General features: G+C 43.7%; 1 long non-coding RNA gene across 1 annotated transcript; it reads right to left on the bottom strand.

Moving 5' to 3' along the window:
* Window positions 1-530: 530 nt before the first annotated feature.
* On the bottom strand, window positions 531-8,689 carry LOC310774623. The gene is made up of 5 exons (XR_014552607.1): window positions 8,585-8,689; window positions 6,872-6,926; window positions 5,372-5,440; window positions 3,761-3,916; window positions 531-1,703 (listed from the first exon to the last, which is right to left on the bottom strand). It is a non-coding gene; the product is annotated as an uncharacterized lncRNA (long non-coding RNA).
* Window positions 8,690-12,634: the final 3,945 nt, after the last annotated feature.

Below are 12,634 nucleotides of genomic sequence, written 5' to 3' on the forward strand. Positions count from 1 at the left end.
AGATGTTTATGGATCTGTAATATTGTCAACGAATGAGCAACTGTACGAAAAATAAAATAAATCTTGAAAAAAAAAATGTCATTATCAAGCTGTTGCTAAGTCCCTACTGTAGTGATGTCAGATATCAGTCACCTCTGGTATGTCGCTCTTATGAACACTGCACTATTTATTTGACTATTGCTTTTTTCCTACAGTCTGTAGGGATTCTTCTTGTTTTTCAAATTCAGTGTTTACATGTGTTTCAGTATGTACAAAATATGATTATCATCAAAACTTGCTTTTATACAGATCATATCGACATAGGTAAATATCTGTTATCAGCCATAACGGCAATGTTAATGTTGGTTATCGGTATTGGCCAAAATTTTCATATTGGTGCTCACTTGCATAATGTGAAAATGAATGTTATTGACCCAGTGTGTAGCCAGTCTACCCAGTTAGTGAGTGAATGTCCAAACAATGATGTATCTTTGAGGTTTTCATTTATTGTAGAATGATGTTGCAGACAGAAATAGATTTCCTTGATGCAATTAACATGATCGTGAAGTGATCCACATGATTTGCTGTTTAACAGAGTGGCTTGACAATTATTCTCTACACTTAGGCTAAGACCTATGTTAAAATTCCCATTCACCTGTGAGCTTGACACCTGAGATCAGCATTACCTCATAGAAGACTAGGTACATACTACCATCTAGTGGTCAAAATGTTTTTCAGCCAAAGACCACTTACAAGATGGAACATATACCGGGGACCCCCTCATTCTGATTTGTGATTTTGGGCTAAGCTTTATTGTTTCCACGGTAACGTGCTTTACTTTTAAATTGATAGGTTTGTTAGATTAGAATGTAATCCATGAACCATTTTAGATTCAAAGGATAAAATATTTTCATTGAACTATGAAGATTTTGCAAAAAAAAGCTTTCATTTTTATTTTCTTGAAAACTTTTCGCGGAACCCCAGGCAAGTGCCAGGGGGTCCCCGGACCCCCATACCACTGGTGTAAAATACCACCCATGATTCAAATCCTACAAATAAGAACAGAAATGGACAATGACAACAGGAGAGACTACATAACATTTCACTCGGACTAAAACGTCCAAAAAATTCAGATTTAAAGAAAATATTTTTTGAATGTTTTTTTTTTGAGAGACTTGACTTGGACTTGCCCCTCAAAGACTTGAGACTTGACTTGGACTTGAGCTCAAAGACTTGAGACTTGACTTAGACTTGCAAAAAATGACTTGAGTATCTCTGATCAAGCATGCCTCACCAAACGTTAAAACGGAACCATAAATGCAGTTATTGCAGAAATAAACTCATTAACAATTAAACAAGAACATATATGCATCTCCTTACGACAGTCCATAACCCGGGTCAACATCAACACTCGCGATAGCGGCAAGGATTTCCTCTTCAAATCTTTCGTAGTCTTTGTAACGTTCTGGGAGTTTAAGCAGGTTGAAGCAGGTTGAAGACTTTGGGTATGCGAAGCCATCCTGCGGAGTCGGCACTGGGAAGCACATTCCAGCCCACCCAGAACTGCACAAGTTTCCCAAGCAGGTTTGGACAGTGGACAGGCAGGTCTGTCTGGATCAGGTCCCGGAGGTATTCTTTGGAAACAACCAGCTTTGCTGTGCTGTTCTTCTCCCATTGATTTCATTGTCGATGAGGGTGACCAGCTGGGAAAGGCCTTCAAGTACCTTAAATAAAGTTTATATTTGTCACTAAAAGTCAACATAGTCATTCATTCATTCATTCACAGGCCTCAATTGTCAAAGCAGAGTAAGATAATTTTAGAGCATAAAACAATTGTATTCATATTTCAAACAACAGGATTGTTATTTTATCTATTTCGGCTTAGGGCTGCAAAGTTTAAAATGATAATAGTGATTAACACGTTCACTGCCATTGACGTATTAATACGTCAAAAATAATCCAACGGTTGACTGCCATTGACGTATTAATACGTCAAAAAAATCGATTTTCTTTTTTTTGACGGTGCTACGTGGATCAATGTTCCCCGCGTCTCCTATGGAGATATTGGAAGTATTGAATGTGTATAATCTATTTTACCGACCAGCTAGGTGGCGACGGTCCTCTCCCGACAGAGAGAAAGTCAACCAAGGCGGCTGCTTCCTCCATTCTCAAGGAAATGGCTTGGCGATTTTACAGTCAGAAACGAACGAGCCTCATTCTCATACTGTAGGCGGGGACGCTTTCGCGCTGCTGCGGTGGGGGGTTCCAGAAATGGACTGGGTGGGCAGCATAAAGCCTAGAGTCGCACGGGGCTTCATCGGGGCTCTCAAACCCAAGAGACGAGTGAGACCTATCCACACTTGCTGCCAGGGAGGGAGGCTGCTCAAACTCGCTGCCAGGGAGGGAGGCTGCTCAAACTCGCAGCAGCAGCAGCAGCAGCAGAGCACTCGCTTGTGACAAACGCAGGCTGAAAGCCACTAGACACGCCCACGGAGGGAGGAGTTGAAGGAGAGGGCGTTCGGAACTATATTGTTTAGATGTCTGATCTCTCACTGATGTCAAAAATAAATGGTTAAAGTGACTGTTCTGCCTGTTTGATTGAATTTCACAAAACTGCGATTATCTCAGCTTTCACTCTCAGACGCTAAAACCATGCTGTACTCAACGGCTAATATCTACATAACTACTAACTCTACAAACTAACTCTTTTAGACAGAGAAAGCACACATTCTATTAGTACTTTTGTGAACTTTGTGTTGACAAACTCCAAGCAGAAAAGAATCCTCGGCTCTTGTAAAATGAGCCAGAATCCTCAAAAAACGGCTTGGCAAAAGCTACCTACAGCAAAAAAAAAATGGCTGGCAGTCAATGTGTTAATATAACACCCTCTGACACTGACTACTGTCAGTACAATGTTACACCAAAAAAAGAAACAATCTTCTGCAGTTGTAGAGTGGATGAAGTTATGGCCCTCTGCCGCCTGTCATCCCCCCTCTCTCCTGTCTACAACTTTCCTACGTAATAAAGGCCAAAAAAAGACACCTACAGTTCTCCACTCTCTCCATAGCTCCTCATCAAACAACGCATCACCTTCAAAGCCCACCACAGCCTGGCGCCCCCCTTATCTGACTAACCTCCTCCTCTCCCATCGCCCCACCCAAACCCTCCGATCCTCATCCACTGTTTCGCTCACTGTTCCTCCATACAAATTCCACAGCTTTGGAGATCGAGCATTCTCGAGAGCAGCACCACGACTTTGGAACTCTCTTCACAAGCCTGTCAGAGACTCACCCTCACTCTCCACTTTCAAATCCCGACTCAAGACCTACCTGTTCTCCCAAGCGTACAACCTACCCTACCCTTAACCACATCTTCCGCCCATGTCACGCCCCCTCAACTCCCCTCCACCCGATTAGTTGTGTTATTTGTATGTTTGTTTTTTTCTGTTTACTGTGGACTCGAGATTGTCAGCGTCTTTGAGTCATTGAAAAGCAGCTATACAAAATACATTTAATTGTTATTATTCGATAAAGGTGAAAATATGCCCCAGACATAATCCATGAAATGAATAAAGAAGAACGAGTTCCATTTACATACAAGGGCAGTTAAGGAATAGCACCGCTTTCAAATGGTTAGAATAAGTATAGTGACTTCTGCCTTTTAATTCAACATACTCTTGCTTGGGAATGTGCATTCGATTGTCTGACAATGCCACTTTGTGTCCATGTCAGCGAGGTTGCTGAGATATCAAGGCACATGGAAGAAAGAGCAGTGAACTTACCTCCTGTGGGAAGTCTAAGCGAGCAGAGAGTGAGTTTATTAGAGTCATTTCACTCCGGCAGATAAACTCAACATAGTCCACGTCCAAGGGCTGTCGCTGACAGGCCTGCTCCAATCTAGAGCGCAGTCTGTTTAACACAAGACTTCCCACCATCACCTGTCAAAGAGATCATGAAATATGCTTTATATAAAAGCATCAGGCCTTATTGGAAAATACGTTGAATACATATACACAGTCCAGGATGCTATCAAGTGCTATAAAAACACAAACACTACAGCAACCTAGCCTACACCAAACAAGCAAAACATGTGTGAATCAAATTGATTTACAATTGCACAAGTGGAAATGAGACGTTAAAACACAAGTTAAATCACAAGTCACAACCCAAAGTCACAGCTTGTGGTGGGACATCAACATTAAAGCCCCACTATTTGGGGAAACTGCACCCTCACCTACATGCTACTCTTCTCATTCAGGTATCAGCCTTGTAGTAAGTAACTTAAGTAACCTTGGAGTAACCAGCCAATTGTGCAAAGTGTTTCTTTTCTACCTCCAAATAATTATTCTGTTATATACGGTATATAAATTCAGGTCCATGAGTGAAAAAGTTGCAACTTCTATTTTTCAGAAAAGTATTTAAATGTCCTCAATGGAGACTGACAATTGAACGAATGTCTAATGGAATGGACACTGTTATGGGCAAGCCTGGGTCTCACACAATATAGTGTTGCTTGTAACACATATATGCTTGCCTATTAGTAAGGTAGCCTACAAATGGCGAAAAAAAATAAAAAATGATTGAAAATAATTTAGGCTAAGCTGAGCACAGGCAAGGACAGTTGCAACTATTTTGCCTGAACAAAATAGAATATGGTTTTGATGTATTGAAAATCATACTGTCAGTATTTTTAAATACATGGTATACCGTAATACCTTAGTACCGACCAAAGCCTAATCGAAAGTATCATAAGTCACGGGTGGAATGGTGGATAAACATTGCATTTCCTTTAAAGCCCTTTCTAATAAATGCCCTCCGTTAGTTTGGTAGTGCAAATATAATATTTTTAGTACAAAGGGGTTAAGAAATGCTTTCATCAGCTCAGCAGTAACATGACACGGCTCTGAGAGATGAGGGAATGAAATAAAGCAGATATCCGAAAGTACAAACCGAAACAGATGAGAGAACACTCATGAACACTGCGGTTGGGCAGTCGGGTGTGCAGCTTTCTTAGAGGCGGGTCCATCTCGATCGTGGCCAAGGACGACTTGGCACATACAAAGATATAATGGAAACCGAAATCAGCGCGGAACGGCATGACTTGTTGTGGCCAAAGGTGTCAGTAGAAAAGCCCTAAAGTTTACATGCTGTGGGGAACAGGCATTCAGGGTGCAGAGTGGGAATGATAGAAATCCCAGTCTATCTATTAGAAGTCAGCGTGTGTTCCATCAAAATGATTTAAAAGGCATTATATTAACGTAAAGAAAAAGTTGCATAATGGGGCTGCAACAGAGAAACAACGCAATGCACTTTCCTGTACAGCAAGAAGTTGGTAGTGCTGCACAGCTGATACAGATTCTGTTTATAGAAATAAGCATTTTCTGATAACCCACCTGAGATTCAGCAGAAGTGCCTGGGGGGTCGGTGGTCGAGGGAGGCGCACACACAATTTCTCCGTTGTCCTAGTGAAGTAAAAAGCAAACCATTATTTGATATTGCAAATTTAATTCTCAACCATATTCAGTCAGTCACTGGATCATGTGACTGTGAATAATATGACCTGTCTCCCAAGTAAAAAGCTGCAGGCTGACAGGTTTTCCGACCAATTACTTGAGGTTAGTTCAAGTGAGGCTGCTACCGAGCGGGGTAGCTTCAGAGTGTAACTTACCATGGTAACTGACCTGGAGTTCATCTAATCGAACTTCTTGGAATCTAAAATCCCAGATTTCTCTAGTCTAAACTATGGGTTGGGAAAATTCCAGTGTTGGGCAGTAGCTAGCAACAAATAGTGAAGCTATTTGTTGCTAGCGTGCTACATTTCTCTGGGGATAGCTTAAATGTAGTGAAGCTTATTTTTAATGTAGAGTAGCTGGTAGCTTAGCTCACCATATTGTCAAAGTAGCTTGCCCAACACTAATAAATCTAGAAATAGGTTGAATTCAAAGTGTTTTCCCTCACACACACACACACACACACACACACACACACACACACACACAATGTAAAGTAGCAAGCTACTTTTATTTTGGCATGGAGCCTGTAGCTGAGCGTGCTATATAATGAAAAAACATTGCATGGATGCAACTGGGACGTATCCTCAGTGATGTACCCTGGGGTCATTGGATGTTTCGGGTCTCGCAACATCATACACCCTCGCCCAGGTGACCCAGCCGGGGCTGGCCAAGCCCCAACTTACGTCCCAGTAGCTACCCACGGTCAGCCCTCTAGGAAGGGTTGAAGGTGGTCACGCGGTCAGGGCCACTCAATCCGCTGCTCCGGAACTACTCTGCCGGGACCGGGGGGGGGAAGGGCTCTGGTACGTAGAGGGACCGGGCTCTGTGGGTTGCCACCCGGCCGGGCTCCTCCCTCGTCTCACCAGGTCTAGGACCTGTGCGCTGCACCAGACTCCCCCGCTCCAAACATCTCATTCCGACTACATTTTACTGGGGATAGCTTCAAAGTAGTGAAGCTATATTTTAATGTAGAGTAGCTGGCAGCTTAGCTTACTACATTTTCAAAGTTGCTTGCCCAACACTGCAAAAATCTGTGTAGTCATTTAACCTGCTTTCTGGAATGCATCCTTTGGGAGACATATTACTGCTAATACAGTATATCAGGCATTGAGGCTAATCAAACCCTAAATAAATCTAGAAGCTGATGGCAGATTAAACAAAGGTCCTCCCATCATGAAAACAGATTTTGTTTGGAAAGGAAGGATTTGACATTTGACAGGGTTGATGGTACAGGTAGCCATGCTCACACCAGGATTAATGAGAATTGCTGGGTTTCATTAGTTGTTGTGGACTTCCCCCTCAGCCCCTTGGTGGTGAACTCTGGCCCATGAATTCATGCTTTATCGGTGTATAATGACAGAGTATCAAATTCTCAATTACCATTGCTGGGAAGAGCACGACAAGATTGAGGGTAGAATCAACAGGATAACCTGGGCTGGTAGGCAAAGAGAGAAAGAGAGAGAGGAAGAGGGAAAGACGGAGAGCAAATGGATGAAAAAGTCCCAGGTTATTAGAGAAAAGGTCAGTCACAGCAGCTATTTTATAAGAGCAAGACATATAAATCAACGATTGCCCGGAGATCATACCAACTACTTGCTGATAAATGTTGACATTTTGAATGTATTTAGAGCTTGTAAATCAATATCTGATACCAGACACCAGTTTAGCTTTGGCAACACTGGGCAGGTTGTTTAAAACAGTCATGTTCAATTGCAAGACATAGAAAAAGAAAATAGTATTGAAATAGTATTGTGTACATAGCATGTACAATGGTTTCCAAGCACATAATAATTCTGATTACAGCAATGCAACACAGGCTGATGTCCTGGCACATGGTTTGGGTGTGACACCTTTGTTGCCTCTGACTGATGTTTAGATGCTCAATCAATACAGCTTGCTGCAGTCAACTTCTATAAGCTTGCTTACAGATGTATTCATTTTGTCCAGTAGTATGTATTACTACTCCAGACAGCTAGCCTCCATTCCAAGTCCAGCCATAACGTTACACATCTCTGGACAGATAAACAATCACTGTCCAGTTAATCAGCTAGCTAGTCAGGTACATTAAAAATACATGTCATGGAAGTTGCCACCTATTCACATATCATACGGCTAACCTCGGTAACGCTACGTAAACAACCTGACTGACAAAGACGCAATGAAACTGACAGACAGATATTGAAAGGACGATACCAAGGAAACACAACTGCAACTCAAGACAGCTTTATACCTCAAAACGCTCACTAAGCATAGACATTCTCAGCAATAATGTCATGCTAACACTAAACACGTTAAAGCGATGAATCATCACTCATAACGCTACTAATACCAGCCAATCTCTGACCCAGTACAACAGTAGCCCTACAGTAACGCCATATTCATATAAATTTGATTGATTGATTGGAGTAGTAACGTTCATAGCTATCCGATAGCTAAAGCTCCAGGGTCTTACAATAACGTCACATAGGCCGTCATGTCACGTTCAATATAATGACTGTTATTCTATTATTACTATTACTATTACTATTATACAAACGTGCCCTTTGTACTTGATTTAACGTTAGTTCGTGAAGCTAGTTTGTGAGGCTGTGTGAAGTACCTCACTCATAACGCTACTAATACCAGCCAATCGCCTGACCCAGTACAACAGCAGACCTACAGTAACGCTATATAGCGTTAAATAATAAAATGTAGGCTAATGATTCATTGACATACTTTTGATAGCCCCGGTCGTGGCTTCAGCCTGTGCTGGAACATTGGTAGCAATGAAAGCTAACGCTAGCTAGCCCTGATACGTTAGCCAGCTACTAACTTAACTGTACTAAGACTGGACACGGTCTTTATAGCTTACGTGAGCTGTAACGTTAGTCAAATTACCCCTTACGCTAGCGGGTTAAATAGCGATTTAGTTTATTTGGGGAAATTGAATGAAGCAGCTAGCTAACATTAGCTAACCTAGCTAGCGTCAGTTAGCTCACTGGGAGAGCCTGTGTACTAACATGGGGATCATGTCTATCGTAACATGCTATGAAATGTCTCATAAAACCAACAAAACTTATATTTTATGTCGATTTACTTAAAGTGGCCACTTACCTGAAGCTCGTATTCTTTCCAAACTACCAAACTACACTGCTCTGTTTGTCTGTAAGGCGGAAGAAGTTTCTGGTCAATTGTCAATTGTTTTATTCGATACGATCCGATATTCAGTGGGAGGGGACTGGGTCTAACCTGATTGGCCAGTCCGCTCAGATTTATGGCCCCAAGTTGACATGGTTGGGTGGCAGAATTCGTACTCGTAAAGAAAATCTGTACTTGTAAACAGACATCCAAGCTCGCAATATGAATTTGTCCGTGGTGCTTTCAGGGTCGCACACGAACGTAGGAAATTTGCAAGTGCTGCATTCAAGGTCGCACACGAACGTAGGAAATTTTTGTACTTGTAAAAAATATTTTTGAAGACGCACAAATTCTATCCGTGTGTACAAAACTTATTCCCAGATGCACAAGATATGTCTACAGATACAAAAATGGGTTGCCGATACAAAAATGGGTTGCAGATGCACAAAACTTTCTCTCAGATGGACAAGATATTTTTACAGGTACAAGTTTTATTTACAGACATACAAGTTCAAAGTTCAAGTTCAAAGTTTACAAACAATGTTTCTCAAGCTCAAAATACATATGGCACTTTATTGATTCCATACTCATCCACCTCTCAGGGGTTGTGGTCAATCAGATTACAGCATCATACTGAGATCTCTGAGTGCACCGACACAAATCCGTTTATTGAGATAAGCTCCGAGGGCAACCGCTGCCCCCCCCCCCCCCCCCCACACACACACACACACACACACACACACACACACACACACACACACACACACACACACACACACACACACACAGCCGGGGAGAGAGAGCGATGTCACTTCACTCACTGAGGGGCCATGTGAGCAGCTATCTGCCCCCAGCATCAGCCCAGCAGAGCAGTGTCTTCCCTTCACAGAGGTCCTCAGTGACCTGCCACCCTGTGCCAAACATAGACGATCCCCTCATAAAGCATTACTGTAATATAGACACATTCATTCTCAGTCATGCCCCGGCGCCCGCATTAGTTACTCTACGGCGTATCTTCCGAATGCTGCGTGATCTGCCCAATAACACGTAAGCTTGGCTCACGAAAAACAATGAGGCCATGTTCAATGTGTCATGATAAAGCTTGAATCAGCAGCAGCAGTAGTCTAGCACCTGCATCACCAAGTCAGTGTCAGAGAGGTGTAACAGTGAGACGAGTCAGTGTCAGAGAGGTGTAACAGTGAGATGAGTCAGTGTCAGAGAGGTGTAACAGTGAGACGAGTCAGTGTCAGAGAGGTGTAACAGTGAGATGAGTCAGTGTCAGAGAGGTGTAACAGTGAGATGAGTCAGTGTCAGAGAGGTGTAACAGTGAGATGAGTCAGTGTCAGAGAGGTGTAACAGTGAGATGAGTCAGTGTCAGAGAGGTGTAACAGTGAGATGAGTCAGTGTCAGAGAGGTGTAACAGTGAGATGAGTCAGTGTCAGAGAGGTGTAACAGTGAGATGAGTCAGTGTCAGAGAGGTGTAACAGTGAGATGAGTCAGTGTCAGAGAGGTGTAACAGTGAGATGAGTCAGTGTCAGAGAGGTGTAATAGTGAGATGAGTCAGTGTCAGAGAGGTATAATAGTGAGATGAGTCAGTGTCAGAGAGGTGTAACAGTGAGACGAGTCAGTGTCAGAGAGGTGTAACAGTGAGATGAGTCAGTGTCAGAGAGGTGTAACAGTGAGATGAGTCAGTGTCAGAGAGGTATAATAGTGAGATGAGTCAGTGTCAGAGAGGTGTAACAGTGAGACGAGTCAGTGTCAGAGAGGTGTAACAGTGAGACGAGTCAGTGTCAGAGAGGTATAATAGTGAGATGAGTCAGTGTCAGAGAGGTGTAACAGTGAGACGAGTCAGTGTCAGAGAGGTGTAATAGTGAGACGAGTCAGTGTCAGAGAGGTGTAACAGTGAGACGAGTCAGTGTGAGAGGTGTAACAGTGAGACGAGTCAGTGTCAGAGAGGTGTAACAGTGAGACGAGTCAGTGTCAGAGAGGTGTAACAGTGAGACGAGTCAGTGTCAGAGAGGTGTAACAGTCAGACGAGTCAGTGTCAGAGAGGTGTAACAGTGAGACGAGTCAGTGTCAGAGAGGTGTAACAGTGAGACGAGTCAGTGTCAGAGAGGTGTAACAGTGAGACGAGTCAGTGTCAGAGAGGTGTAACAGTGAGACGAGTCAGTGTCAGAGAGGTGTAACAGTCAGACGAGTCAGTGTCAGAGAGGTGTAACAGTGAGACGAGTCAGTGTCAGAGAGGTGTAACAGTCAGACGAGTCAGTGTCAGAGAGGTGTAACAGTGAGATGAGTCAGTGTCAGAGAGGTGTAACAGTGAGACGAGTCAGTGTCAGAGAGGTGTAACAGTGGGACGAGTCAGTGTCAGAGAGGTGTAACAGTGAGACGAGTCAGTGTCAGAGAGGTGTAACAGTGGGACGAGTCAGTGTCAGAGAGGTGTAACAGTGAGACGAGTCAGAGGTGTAACAGTGAGACGAGTCAGTGTCAGAGAGGTGTAACAGTGAGACGAGTCAGTGTCAGAGAGGTGTAACAGTGAGACGAGTCAGTGTCAGAGAGGTGTAACAGTGAGACGAGTCAGTGTCAGAGAGGTGTAACAGTGAGACGAGTCAGTGTCAGAGAGGTGTAACAGTGAGACGAGTCAGTGTCAGAGAGGTGTAACAGTGAGACGAGTCAGTGTCAGAGAGGTGTAACAGTGAGACGAGTCAGTGTCAGAGAGGTGTAACAGTGAGACGAGTCAGTGTCAGAGAGGTGTAACAGTGAGACGAGTCAGTGTCAGAGAGGTGTAACAGTGAGACGAGTCAGTGTCAGAGAGGTGTAATAGTGAGACGAGTCAGTGTCAGAGAGGTGTAACAGTGAGACGAGTCAGTGTCAGAGAGGTGTAATAGTGAGACGAGTCAGTGTCAGAGAGGTGTAACAGTGAGACGAGTCAGTGTCAGAGAGGTGTAATAGTGAGACGAGTCAGTGTCAGAGAGGTGTAACAGTGAGACGAGTCAGTGTCAGAGAGGTGTAATAGTGAGACGAGTCAGTGTCAGAGAGGTGTAACAGTGAGACGAGTCAGTGTCAGAGAGGTGTAACAGTGAGACGAGTCAGTGTCAGAGAGGTGTAATAGTGAGACGAGTCAGTGTCAGAGAGGTGTAACAGTGAGACGAGTCAGTGTCAGAGAGGTGTAACAGTGAGACGAGTCAGTGTCAGAGAGGTGTAACAGTGAGACGAGTCAGTGTCAGAGAGGTGTAACAGTGAGACGAGTCAGTGTCAGAGAGGTGTAACAGTGAGACGAGTCAGTGTCAGAGAGGTGTAACAGTGAGACGAGTCAGTGTCAGAGAGGTGTAACAGTGAGACGAGTCAGTGTCAGAGAGGTGTAACAGTGAGAGAAGCGGCGAGGCTCATTGTGATGAATGGTGTTTACAGGCAAACCTGAGAGGGAAACAATCAGTCTGGGGGTGAAAACTGCTGCGGCAGAAATGATAATGAATTAATGGCACGGCAGGAAACAAACGCACGCGTCTGTACTTTCTTTATGCCACTCTGATTGGATGTGAATAGAGCCTATAGTCCCTGGTGAGCTGTCCACACATTGTCAGCTTAATGTTCCACAGCAAGAGGACAGAATAGGCAATGTGATTTGGTTTAGTCCCTCCTCTGTCCTCCTCCCTTCCTCAACCCGACCATGTGTCTTGGCACCCAGGCCACATGGCACCACATGGCACCCAGGCCCGTCGAGCGCTGGTGAGTGAGTTGGCAAACAGCCAAAGCAAGCAGGGTCCAAACGTGATCATATCAAATAGCGGCTCTCCCAAACTTGGCAATCACCGCTATAATCAAATCTCTGGAAATGTCCTAAAAGGCCAAACAGGACTAGATCGTTCACAGACAGATGGTGTATGAGATAGGTGTTGTTATTTATTCACTCTGTGGATAAATGAGAACCATAATTCAATGCAAACCTGTGGCTCTCCTCAATCGATACAATACAATCAGGGACCTGTGCACAGTGGAAAAAGTCAAACAACAACAACAACAACAACA

Source organism: Poromitra crassiceps, assembly GCF_964638095.1.
Source record: "Poromitra crassiceps genome assembly, chromosome: 4".
NCBI lineage: Eukaryota > Metazoa > Chordata > Actinopteri > Beryciformes > Melamphaidae > Poromitra > Poromitra crassiceps.